A 14,606-nucleotide genomic window follows, 5' to 3' on the forward strand; every position below is an offset into this window, starting at 1 on the left:
TCATAGCACACGCCTGGAGCAGGGGTCTCTGTAAAGGCAGCATATTCAGATTCTCTACTTGCAGGACTTTTTATTTATTTAGTAATATTGGTTTCTTCCATGGACACTTTTGTCAAGGCCAATGGATTGGACTGGGTGGGCAGACATGTTTAGGAAGAAGGTTCACCTTTAGGATATCAGGCTAACATTGCTGCACTGAGGAAATTTGATTGGTGCTTCCATATTTGTCCAGAATGGAGCCACAGAAGCTGGCAATCTAACCCAAGTTTCTGCTCAGCTGTTTCACGTTTGGTTTGTGTTTTGCTGTAGAATTAAAGCCGCAGTTTATATGTTTGCTCTCTGATTTTATTGGTTTGTCTTGGCTGTGCCTTGTCATTGGCCTGCAGAGCTGGCAGCTGCTACTAATGATTCAGTCCTTCAGTATCCCGGATATTTCCAAATGATAATGCTTATAAATCCCACAGGGCCCGTAATTATTAGATTCCTGGGAACACCGTGTCACTTCTAAACATCATACCAAGGAGTTTCCAAATTGTATTCTCCACACTGTGCCCAAAATGTCATCAGGGTCATCTTTTCTCCCCTGGACATCAGGGCCACCAATTCTTACTGAACATTCAGGTTGCCTAATTCTCATTTGGCTTTTGGTAAACCTTTTTTTACCCTGAAGGCTGGGGAAAGGTTTTCTTGCCCTGAATGCTGAGCTAACCTTTTCCTAACCTGAATGCTGGGCTATCTTTTTTTACCCTGAATATTGGGGACCCTTTTGTTATCAGGGTAACCTTTCCCTCTCATGACCATTAGTGTCATACTTTTCTATCTACCCACCTTTATTTTTCCTGATCGTAGCAGGGCACCTTTTCTCTTCCTGACCTTGAGGATCTTTCTCTCTGGACATTTAGGGTCACTTATTCTTTATCATCATCCAGTGACCCAACAAATGTCATTGTTTGTCCATAAATGATCAATGCAGAGTAGATCTCCATACCTCATGGGCTGATTTGATGCTTCACCCCTACAGACAATGGGGTAAACTATTGGATCTGAGGATTTCTGAAAGTGTTGATTATTTTCATGAAGTTGCACCATTTCACAGAAAATGTTGTGCATCCAAATCATCCACGAAACATAAAAAGTAATCCTAATATGTGGTCAACTGTTAGGGCTGCGCTCTCTGGGAGGTGACGCAGGATTACCTGGAAAGCAAAATCTAAGTGTTTCCTGGTTTTCACCAGAGCACCCCGCAAGGGATGATGGGCCAGTGACCCCAATGGCTACCAGACAGCTTTGCTGCGGGAGAACAGCAGGTCGCAGCCCCCAGGCTCCCGCCACCAGGGGCAAGCGGAGCAGATGGCTTCGGTGTAGGGACAGTAAAGAGCATGGACTGCTGACAGTAGAAGGTATAGTCCAGGCGGACTGATGGACAGAGCAGGCAGCAGACAAGGTGAAGGTCAGCTAACAGGCCGAGGTCAGGGCAGGCAGTGGACAAAGTAGTCAGGTAACAGGCTGGTCTATAACTGGTCTAAAGCCACCGTGCATAGTCCTTTCACTGGTCTGAGGCCACCTTTCACTGGTCTGTGGCCACCGTGTACAGTCCTTTCACTAGTCTGTGGCCATAATGTACAGTCCTCTCACTGGTCTGTGGCCACCGTGTATAGTCCTTTCACTGGTCTGTGGCCACCGTGTACAGTTCTTTCACTGGTCAGATAGGAGACGAGTAAGTGGTACAGACTGGATCATTTCAAAGAAGAATCCTCAGGAGGCAGCAGCAGCCACCATCTTCAATCAGCTTCATTCTGGTGATTGCTGATATAGAATATTTATTGGATCCCTTGAGGTGGCTGTGGGTTGGGCTCCCCTCTCCTTGCTCAGTTCTTTTACTGTTTCCTTTCAATGTTTTCCCTTCTCTGGCACAAACTTCTTTGAAGCATAAACAGGGATTTTTCCTCTCATCTCCTCAGCTACAGGAAGTCATAAAAATGTTGGCGGATGGAAGCCAATAACGAGACAGCAGTGCAACACCATTCTGTTCATACATACGACAGTGTAATTAAATGTCTACATACCACATGTCTACACACCACCACACTAACACAAGTCTACACACACTAACACAAGTCTACACACCACCACACTAACACACGTCTACACACCGCCACACTAACACACGTCTACACACCACCACACGTCTACACACTGCCACACTAACACACGTCTACACACAGCCACACTAACACAAGTCTACACACCGCCACACTAACACACTAATACACGTCTATACACTGCAACTTTATTATACATCTATACACCGCCACAATAATACACTAATATATAATAATCTACACACCGTTACACTAATACATGTCAATACACCGCCACACTTATCCACGTCTAAACACCACCACACTAATACACGTCTACACACCGGCATCCTAATACATGTCTACATCATCTGTACACATCACTATCACAGATCCATACACCTCCACACTAATCCATATCTATACTCCGCCACATTAATACACGCCTATACACCGCCACGCTAATCCACGTCTACACACTGCCACACTAATACATGTCTTCACACTCCCACACACTAATACACGTCTGTACACCGTCACACTAATACACAATATTACACGTGGTGATATTTGTCCAATGACTTTGCAGATAACAGTGGTGATAATAGATTGCAGACAAACCTTGAAGGTCATACACAGATGATCAGATGGAGAGCGGAGGATGCATGAGCAAGAACCAGGAAACAGGAAGTTGTCACGATCAATCCGCACTGGAAGGAAATCATGGAGCCTTCATATAGTGCTGTCCTAGTCTCTGACTGGAGCTCACACTGGGCATGTGCAGAGTAAGGGTACGCACTGAGCATGCGTAAAGTGCGGTGCAAACTGGGCATGTGCAATAGGGTTCATTTAGACATAGGTTTGAGACAGTGCTCCCCCCCTTAAGGGCAGCCTCTGGACGCCCTCCGGACTTTGTTTCTCTGGATGCTGCCGGTGAAAGTCATTCACTAACCGGGTGTCATGTACTGATGTCCCAGGTTCTTATGAGCTTTCCTTCCATTTGATAAGGTATTGTATGCCTTTACCTCTTCTTCAAGAGTCCAGTATTCTCTCCACCTCAAAATCCTCTTCTCCATGCATGAAAATGGGTAGAGATTCTGCCGTTTGGACTCTGCCCGGGTTCACCCGTTTTATCAGAGAGACATGAAAAATGGGGTGCACTTTCATGGTGCGTGGAAGGAGTAATTGACAGGCCACTGGGTTAATCTGCTTCGTGATAGAAAATGGACCCACGAACTTGGGACCCAACTTCTTTGAGGGGCAATGTAACCGAAGGTGGGTGCTAGAGAGCAAGACTTTATCCCTGATCTTTATATTAGGGTGAGGTCGCCGATGTCTGTCTGCATTCTTCTTCTGCCAGTTTTAAGTTCTGCTGAAGTTCCTGATGAACATGCTTAAGTTCTGAAGTTAACTCTTCTACTGCTGGAACAGATAGACTGGGCGTTAGGTCAGGAAACATGTTTAGGTGATACCCGAAATTGGCGAAGAAGGGAGACATTTTGGTAGAGGTGTGCATTGCATTGTTAAGAGCAAATTCAGCTAAAGGTAGCAGACGCACCCAATCGTCCTGAAGAGATGAGCAGTAGCAACAAAGGTACTGCTCCAGTACCTAATTAATGCGCTCTGTTTGGCCATTGGATTGAGGATGATAGGTCAATGAGAATGCCACATCGATCTGGAGACTCTTGCAGTTGAACCCAGAATTTAGCGGTAAATTGTGACCCTCGATTTGACAAGATCTGCTGTGGGAAGCCATGAAGACCAAAAATCTCCTTGATGAAAATCCTGGCGAGGTCAGGAGTAGAGGGTAATCCCTTGAGGGGAATGAAGTGACTCGAATGATGTGAAACGATCTACCACCACTAAAATGGTGGTACATCCTCCCGTGGGGGGAAGCTCTACTATGAAGTCCATAGAGATGTTATCCCACGGTTGGTCCTGTATTGGTAGAGGTCTCGGGAGCCCCATGGGTAGCGCTGTTTGGCCTTTGTTTCTAGCACAGACATCACATCCTTGGACAAACTCGGTATAATTCTTGTTTAAAATAGGCCACCAGAACCTGCGGTGTGTTGATTCAATAGTTCTGAGGGAACTGAAGTGTCCTGCCATGGGATGGGCATGCATGCTTTGAAGGACAGGAGTCTGTAAGGGAACTGGAACAAAAATTTATCCTTGATGTAACAGAAAACCTGCTTCTTGAGTCAAGAGTTCCTCTGTATCAGGCGAAAGTGTCTTGGAAGTTCTTGATTTGTTTCAGTAATTGTGTCTCTAACAGGAGAAAGTGGCTGTCTGGAAGGATCAGTTTTCCATGTTCTGGCGACTCAGCCCTGATATGAATCCGAGACAAGGGGTCTGGTTTCCCCTTTTTTGAGCCTGGTCGGTATGATATCTGAAAACTGAACCGTGTGAAGAAGAGGGACCAACGGGCCTGAGGCGGCTGAAGATGCTTGGCAGCCCGTAAGTACTCCAGATTCTTATGATCAGTCCATATCACAATTGGGTGAAGAGCCCCCTCCAGGAGATGTCTCCACTCCTCCAGGGCTAACTTAATTGCAAGTAGCTCTCTGTCCCCCACATCGAAATTGCAATCGGAAGGGTAGAGGATGCAGTATTTGCTTCTCCCCTTGTCCCTGAGACAAAACTGCACCAACAGCTTGCTTGGACAAATCCAGTTCCAACATGTAAGGCAAGTTAGAGTCTGGATGTGCCAACACAGGAGCGGTGGTAAATTGTGTCTTCAGATGCTCGAATGCCTGCTGGACGTTATCGTTCCTTTGGAAAATCTTCTGTGTCCGAGTTAAATCAGTCAATGGTCGGACAATGCGAGAAAAATCTCGAATGATAGAAATTTGAGAAGCCTAGGAATCTCGACCTCCTTGCAACATGATGGGACGGGCCATTCGAGGACAGCTGGAACCTTACTTTGGTCCATTGTGATGCCTTGACCCAAGATATTCAAGCCTAGGAAGTTTACTCGATCCTTCTCAAATTCACATTTTTCAATCTTTGCAAAAAGATGATTCTGCCGGAGTCGAGTAAAGACCTCTTTTACTTGTTGACGATGCCCCTTCGAGGGAATCAGAATGTCGTCCAGATCCATGACATATACGTCCAGTATGTCTTTGAAAGGTCGCTGGGGTATTACACAGCCCAAAGGGCATTACTTGATACTCGAAATGCCAGTACCGGGAGTGGAAGGCAGTCTTCCATTCATCCCCCTGTCTGATGCGGATCAAATTGTATGCCCCGCGGAGATCCAACTTGGTAAATATTCTTGCTGTACGGAGCCTTTGGAATAGTTCAGATATCAGAAGAAGTGGGTATTGGTTCTTGATGGTTATCTGGTTCAGAGCACGATAATCGACACATGGTCGCAGGGAACCGTCCTTTTTTTCAACAAAGAAGATACCTGCTCCGGCTGGTGAACGTGAAGGCCGGATGAATCCCTTGGCGAGGCTTTCTTCAATGTAGGTTTTCAGTGCAACGAGTTCTGGATCGGAGAGTGGGAAAATATGGCCATAGGGGATAGTAGACCCTGGCAATAAATCGATAGGGCGGTTATATGACCCATGAGGGGTCAAGGTATCGGCCCCTTTTGGATCGAAGACATCTAAGAATTCTCTGTACACCTCTGGAAGTACTGCTTCCTGTTCCAAAGACAAGGTGGCCATGACTAAGGATTCTTTGGTCTCCCGGAAACAGTTCTGCTGGCAAAAAGTAGAAGAAAAAGAAATGGTACCCTTAGACCAGTGGATATTGGGATCATGGATCTGCAGCCAAGATAGTCCCAAAATAAATATTGGTGAAGGTAGCAAGTCAAAGGATAAGTGCTCATGATGCCCCAAAGGGGTATGTACCTCCATTGGAGGGGTGCAAGTGGTTTTTTGCCCGGTACAGGGAGTGGAACCGTCGGCCAATGAAATGGCAATGGGAAAGTTTCTTTCTTTAACTGGGATTCTTTGAGCGTGGGCGAATTGTATGTCAATGAAACAGTGAGTTGCACCGGAATCAATAATTGCGTTGGTCTTAGCCTCCTGGCCATTGAAGGATAAGAGAGATGGATATAAACATCCTTCCCACAGTCATTAAAGGAGAGCATATAGGGCTCTGTAAGTCAGACTTACCCACTGGGCGTTGTGGGCAGTTCAGGCGAAAATGTCCCGCAGCACCGCAGTATAAACAAAGTTTCCCCATCTCTACACTGCTGTCTTTTTGTGTCAGAGAGGGGTGGATAAATAGTCCCAATTTGCATAGGCTCTTCTCGCTCTGTAGATGGGTTATTAGTGGAGACTGAAGGAACGGCTGGTAGCCGTACTTGACTGAAGGTTCTGACAACGTCCCTTTTCTCACAGTCTCTCTCTCTCTAACGGCGATCGACCTGCGTCACCAACATGACGAGGTTATTTAAAGACTTAGGGATGGAGACATGGGCTAGATCATCCTTGATCTGTTCAGAAAGACCTTGGCAAAATTAGATGAGGAGTGCTGTTAAATTTCAAGATGTGTCTGCAGAGGCCACCCTAAACTCTGCAATGTGGTCTTCAACAGGACGCAAGCCTTGGCGTAATCTGCACAGGGTTAATTCTGCTGAGGCTGCACGACTAGGGTCATCATACACGACCCCCATAGAATTGAGAAAACCATGCAAGGAGTGGAGAAGGGGGTCACCTTTCTCCATCAGGCGAAAAGCCCATGTCTGCGGCTCCCCCTGCAGTATTGAGATCACCACTTTGACCCATATAACGTCTGTGTGGTATGTCTGTGGCTGTAAGTCAAAGAGCAACTGGCAACAATTCTTGAAAGATCGGAAGTTCTCTCGTTCTCCATTAAAGTATTCTGGTAAAGGGACCTTGGGTTTGCGGTCTGGGGGTGAAGGGGCCACAGACCCCGGGGGAGCGACGTTTGAAGCGGAGGCTACTTCAGAGCTTTGGCTGGCTGTCAGACAATTCTGGAGGGTATCCAGGCAGTTCTCGAGTTCTCAAGTACCCCCCATGCAGATTCTGTACTGCTTGAGTAAGGCTGGAAAGTTGCTGGGCCATTACCTCAAGGGGTGAGGGTTTCCCTCCTGAGCTCATAGTGGGCAGATTGACACTGTCAGCCTTCAGAAAGGAGAGCTCTGTTTGAGGGAATCTTGATGGTGATGGTAACGAGGAGATCACACACACATGTATTGGTTAATGGGTAAATGTCCCCTTTAGTTTATTTGCAGAAAAGATAGTGGTAAATATCCACCTTGCTGATAAACAGTAGAGGCAAATCTCCATTGACTGGGCAGATAACGGTGCTGGTAAATGTCCAATATCTTTGCAGGTAACAGTGGTGATAATAGATTGCAGACAAACCTTGGAGGTCATACACGGAGATCAGATGGAAAGAGGAGGATGCATGAGTAGCGAGGAGCAGGAACCAAGAGTCAAGAGCAGGGACCAAGAATCAGGAGCAGGAAGTTGTCACGATCAATCCACACTGGAAGCAAATCATGGAGCCTTCATATAGTGCCGTCCCAGTCTCTGATTGGAGCTCACACTGGGCATGTGCAAAGTGCGGTGCAAACTGAGCATGTGCAATAAGGTTAATTTAGACATAGGTTTGTGACACCGCTGTACCGATACACGTCTATACAGCGCCACACTAGTACAAGTCTACACACCGGCACACTTTTCCACGTCTATACATCGCCACACTATCGCACGTCTACACACTGCCACAATATTACACGTCTACACACCGCCACACTAAAACAGGTCTGTACAGGCCACACTAATACACGTCTATACACCGCCACATTATTACACATCTACACACAGCCACACTTTTGGACGTCTATACACCACCACACTAATACACGTCTATACACTGCTACACTCTCACAGAGCCATCCTACGCCACACTAATACACATTTACACACCGCTAAGCTAATACACATCTACATCATCTGTACACATCACTGTAACAGCTCCATACACCACCACAATAACACACGTCTACATCATGTGTGTACATCACTATAGCAGATCCATACACTGCCACACTAATACACATCTACATCATGTGTACACATCACAATCACAGATCCATACACCTCCACACTAATAAATGTCTACACACCCCCACGCTAATACACGTCTACATCATGTGTACACATCACTATAACAGATCCATACATAGCCACACTAACACACTTCTATACACCGCCTCAATAAAACACACGTCTATACACCACCACACTAGTACAAATCTATACACCGCCACACTAATACACGGCAATAAACTGCTAATATACGTCTACATCATGTGTGCGCACCACTATACCAGATCCATAGACCGCCACACTAACACGTCTACATCATGTGTACACATTACTATAACAGATCCATACACCGCCACACTAACACGTCTACATCATCCATAACACCAATGTAGGGAGGCTCTTCCATTGCCAAACACCAATGTAGGGAGGCTCTTCCATTGCCAAACACCAATGTAGGGAGGCTCTTCCATTGCCAAACACCAATGTAGGGAGGCTTTTCTATCACTTCAATGTACATGGAACTTTACACCATTAAACATCTTCAAACAATTAATGTAGTTTTTGTCATTTTTATAATTAGTAGACTCATCTCAGGTCTGCATTGAGATTTTGTCTGTTTCCTCTTATGTTTCCTTGTCCTCACATGGCCAACCATGCTCATTAAAGGTGATATTGAAAGCTGTACCCAGACATGATCTGTCACTGGTCACATTGATTGTCGTAGGGGTACCCATAAAAAAGTGAGGTCCAAATACTAAAACACACTTTTGAATTTTTCTGTGAACTCAAGGTGAACCGTAGTCTTTATCTCTGGCTGAAGGTTGTAGATCGGAAGCTCTTTGGTCCATGGATTACATGTCCCGGTAACAGTTTACCCAGAGTTGTGTACATTGGCAGGAAGCCATGACGGTACTAAATGCAGAGCTCAGAGTGTTAAAACCAGCTCAGCTTAAGAGTTGAGGTGTTACAGACATTCCAAAGGCTGAATTCTTCATCCAAGAAATGCAGCTCCAGTCACATATGATTCAATGCCAGCGGAAGAGGGCAGGAAGCTGGATTTGTCCACAAATCTGTGGATAACGGAGCCTAGATTGTAAGCTTTTGGGAGCCCATTTCCGATGCTCTCACTTTCCATTTCCACACTTTGTGGGGGTGATACTCTAGATTACAAAGGTCATTCCTGATAGTTTTTAATGAATAGTATAGTGACCCATGAAGGAGAATTGTATACCGTTCTAAGGATATCGGTGCGTTCACCAGCCCCAGATCTATGTGAGATCAGAATTAAAATCATAGAGACACAACGTACCTGAGGGTCAGTCTCTCCATTGGTAGGTGTAAAGGAGTAGATCTTTGGTCATGGGAGAGGTGCTAAAAGGGTTGGATTCTCCATTCCAGAGATGGTTTTAGGTTGGGACAAACTGGGCAATTGCCAGGCCTTCAACCTTCTCCAAGGCCCCAAGTGATGGGATACCAGAGTGCAAGGAGAAATGCCATGCATTAGGGCCCCCACCTAAAATTTGGTGTGGACACCACTTTATCCGAAACAACCCATTCCCCATGGGGTTCCAAGGAGGGTACTCAGCAGGTATTTGCTGCACCAAAATGTGGAGTGAGTTGAAGGGCACAGTTCTGGGGTAGTCAAAGCAAAATGTAACATTTAAACTAAAGTATTACCCTGACTCAGGAGGGTGTCACATGCACAGAAAGTACACACATTAGAGTGACACTATTCCATGGTATTTATACAGTCCAGTGCTTAACACAGAAATTTTTTTGAGCTGGGTGGGAAGAAATTGTAGGTGGGTGGCAGCCCACATATTGTGACCCAACTTATCAGTAACCACTCAAAAACAGCCAGGTGGCTGCTGAAAAGTGCCGGGTGGTGCGCCCAGCTAAAAGGGGCTGGGGAGAACACTGCAGTCAGGGGGCGCAGTACAACGGTCAGATTTTTACCCTGGACAAGCACAATGACTATCTGGATTGTGTATGTAGCTTTAGTGATGTGAAATTTTGCCATGGAGGACACAGTATAGAAGGATGAGAACTTCTGACAATGTTTCTATTGCTGTTCCCCCCTTATTATGCCATCCACTGCTTATGTAATGAGATTCATCTACTGAGAGATGGGAATTCTCTGGCAATAAAACCGGTAATACACATAATCCAGTTATCACAATTTTAAATTCCTGAGGCAGAAGAACCCACATGTGTGAATGAATGGGGTGAGGATCTAAGAATGGTTTATATTGGGGGGTTGATTTATTTCCCCAGGATATAGATCTGCCCTCCTCCCCATACTGGACATGATTCATATTCCAGTCTCCTGTGTGGATTATATTGAAGACAATGAAATCCAAAGGGGCTAAGAGAAAAATCCAGGACATGCCAGGGGCTCCCATTACTCATATTAGACTCCCCAGAATCCTTCCATGATTGCCTTGAGAGAACTGGAAGGGTGATTATTCAGATGAATGATATGATATATGAGGGGGTGATATATAATATATATATATATGGGTGATATATAGGGGTGATATATATATGGGTGATATATGAGAGGTGATATATATTTAGATGATATTAGGGGGTGATATATGGGGGGGTGATTTAAATATATGGGTGATATATGAGGGGGTGATATATATAATAAGTGATACCGTGTTTCCCCGATTATAAGGCATCCCTATTAAATAAGCCACCCCCGATTTTTTATAAAATAATTAAAATAAGGCACTCACCCGTGAATAAGACATCCCCCGATACCTGATCGTGTGTGTGTCTCCTCCTGGCTGCAGTTAAGAGCGAAACTGAAAGTAAGATGCCAGCACACGCGCCCCCGCGATTCTGCACCAGGAAGCAAGCTGCTGATCCCTGCCCTAACGGAGTTACACTTAAGTACCAGTAAGTGAACAGAAGGGGACAATGAATGGCACATGAGTGATCATGAGTGACTTTCAACAATAAATGTGTACTGTAATCTTCTTCATGGAAAAATAGGACATCCCCCTGAAAATAAGACCTAGGGCATATTTTGGCATTTCAGAAAATATAAGACAGTGCCTTATAATCGGGGAAACAGGGTATGGGTGATATATGAGGGGTGATATTTATATATGGTTTATATATGAGGGGGTGATAGGGGTGATATATATATATGGGTGATATATGAGGGGTGATATATATATATGGGTGATATATGAAGGGATAAATATATATTTATATATATATGGGTTATATATGACTTGGGTATATATACATAGGAGATAATATGAGGGGGTGACGAGCTGAGCCATGGTGGCACTGATATTCTGCCAACCACATGGCTATTGACTCCTTGGCCTGTGTTGCTGGGCACGCTGAGGGTTGGGCTCATGGTTTCAGGTGGTATTTTGGCTGGGTATGGAATGTGTACACAGCATTACTATGAATAACACCGGGCCGTTTGTGATTCTCCAGGCGCCCGGCGGCAGGAAGGAAGGTGTTATTCTGCCTCATTAAGAACTGTTTACACACCGCTTTTCCCGCTGACTTTGGAGTCCATTTCAATTGTTTGTGGGCAGAGAAGAGAACCCATTGGGGCCTCAACTAAACGTGTTTATCCTGAACTGGCACCAGGGCTGGCGAGCTATTCTCAGCCTGGGCCCAACAGAGACCTCCATGTTTCTTCCCACCCTACAACACCCAATAATGCTTCTCTCCCACCACCAGCCATGTAAATCATATTGGCACTCCATAAGTAAAGTAGATACACCAGGAGCAATTATACCCCATCATTTATACCCTTGTTCATCGGGAACACAACCCAGCGTGTATACTAGGAACATACCCCACCATTTATACCCCAGAATACCTGATATATACCCCGGGATTTATATTTCCATGACATCTATGCAATGTGTCAAGGTGGATGCTGGTTGTCTTTGGGATAGCTGTTCATCTTTTGAGTTACCTGGCTGCAGGTGAGAATTGGTGAATGGCCATGGCAGAGGTTTTTAATGAGAGGACCCTAAGCAGTGATGGCCAGACGTAGAGTAGATGGCTTCTTATTCCTTTCATGGAGCCAGTTTTCCTCTTTGTCTCTTTACCTATAGGTGGAAGATAACTACTAACCCACACCTCTACCCCGGGGTAATTCTCACCCTCGGGCATGTCACAATCCTGATATCATAGGATTAGAGTCAAGGTAGATAAATGGAAACTTTCACTGAGTCTTCTCTGATAAAACAAAATCTTTATTTGTCTACAATACGAAATATATCTGCTATTAGAAGCAGGACAGATTTAGGGGGGGAGGGGGAAAATTTGAGTAAAATAAAAATATGAAGCAAATAAGCTATTGAATATAAATAAAGCATCCACTTTGCATATATTCTGTGTCAGGAGCCCCCTCCCAAGCTTTTTTCCCCCCTATCCTTTCTGGGTGACCTGGGGGCCCTTTCTGTACCCCTCATAATTTGTGTAGTGCCCCCTCCCAAGCTTTATTCCCCCCTCCCATCCTTTCTGGGTGACCTGGGGACCCTTGCTGTATGTTAGGGGTAGAATGTTCTCATATTCCTTCCCATGTGGTCCAATCCTTAGAGCAGAGGTTCCATCACTGATTGCATGTTGGGCAGATTCTAACCTCGTGTTGCTCCTATTTAATGTCTCCATCGTGGCAGTGGCGTTGTGCTGTGGTCACATTACTGTGGTTGCATTGTTTGCGCTCTTTGTATTGTTTTTTTTCTGCTATCCAGGTGTTTTGCTTTCCTTTAGCTTATTTATGTCTCATTGTCAGGTCAGAAAAGCCAGTGTTGCTGTGCCTGGGAAGATCCGGGCTCTGTAAAATGCTTCACAGTGAAGGCTTTCTATAAGATGTGATTTACAGATAACCTCAGGGGGGTCCCTCTGCTCAGTGTGAAATATGTCTGATTATTTTATAGGATGGCAATGTGAATAGGAGACACCATTTAGTAAACTGCTGTCTATTGCTATGAACTTATACAAGTGTGGAGGGTTGCAAAGTGTTCTTGGGGTGCAGATGTCTCTGCTCACTGTGTATGAGGATCTGGTGCTGCCTCCCTGCTGTGTCCCCCCCCCTTACATCCCAGCAGACTGTACACATGTCTCTGCCATTGTGAGGATGCATAGCAATAGATAATAGGATCCAGACAACAACTGACACTGCTCACACTGACACTCAGGATGAAAATGATGTACACAAAGTTACTGGTTTGTGTGTAGACCTGCAGAAAATGGACCAACAAAAAAACATTGGTTGGGCCAAAACAAAGGACAAACACACACAGCACAACCACACACAAGAGGACGGCTCGAGATTTCCTCTGTGCACCCTTAATGGTCGGTGCGCTGAGACTACGGATGATTCCAATGTAACAGAAAGTGGTAACAAGTAAAGGCAGAAAATATAAAAAGGGAAATAGTAATAAACATAAAACCTGTGAAGATCTTGGGTATTCTGAATATCATATCACGCTGTGATTTGTAGTTCTGGAGTCGGTCGGGTTTGTTGCATAATGAGAAATGGCACAACGGCAACCAACGATATCGTCCACATGCCCAAACACACCAACCAAGCTCGTCTTACCGTACGCCAGGAAAGAGACTGGACTGGGTAGACCAGACCGAGAAACCGGTCCACACTGATACTGGTCATCAGCAGGATGGATCCATGCATGTTACTGAAAAATGCGGCAGTGACTAACCGGCACATCCCCTCCCCCATCAGCCAGTTATTTCCTGAGAATCGGTACACAATGTGGAAAGGAAGAATACTGACAAAAAGAACATCGGCAGCTGCAAGATTCAGCAGGTACACCACCGACGGCTTGCCAACCTTCACTTTCACCAAGAAGATGATGATGGCTATTATATTGAGAGGAAGAGCCACCAGGAGAACCAAGGAGTATACAGAGGGCACAAACCCTGTCACCCACCGGCTTCTCAGATACAACAAATCTGCAAACAATCTCTTATTGGGGCCATCTTGAATATGTTGAATATGATGTTTGGTTTTGTTCCAGGTGTGCCCTGAATCTGGAAAAAAAAGAGCTGAAGTCATTAGGTGACACTCTAATCATGGAGACTTTGTCATGAGTTGCAGAAAAGAATTATGGAAAGATGTGAATATAACAGAACAAGATGATAATGAAATACCACCAAAGGGTAATGATTACCAGCAAAGGTACAGCCGTGATAATACAAACATTACAGTATGCCCCCCAACTAAATGTAAAGCCCAAATGTACCCTCATGGTGAGCTCCTGGATGTGCTGAGGCTGCACTGTAAAGATGAGCAGCTTGTTGTAGCTGCAGCAAAGATGGCATCAGCAGAATGCTAGAGAGGCTGAGAGCCAACCACCAGCTGTGCCCAGCAGCTCAATTATCCCCCCACCCAGCAACCCAATCAGCAGCATGCTAGAGAGTCTGAGAGCCAACCACCAGCTGTGCCCAGCAGCTCAACATTCCCTCCTTCGGGCATCCCAATCAGCAG

At 45.3% G+C, this 14,606-nt stretch overlaps 1 pseudogene; it reads right to left on the minus strand.

Annotated features, from left to right (window-relative positions):
- Positions 1 to 12,587: 12,587 nt before the first annotated feature.
- LOC140332644 (proteinase-activated receptor 1-like) overlaps positions 12,588 to 14,606 on the minus strand; it is a 2,369-nt pseudogene continuing 350 nt past the window's right edge.

This window comes from Pyxicephalus adspersus, chromosome 6 (assembly GCF_032062135.1).
Source record: "Pyxicephalus adspersus chromosome 6, UCB_Pads_2.0, whole genome shotgun sequence".
In the NCBI taxonomy this organism is placed as follows: Eukaryota; Metazoa; Chordata; class Amphibia; order Anura; family Pyxicephalidae; genus Pyxicephalus; species Pyxicephalus adspersus.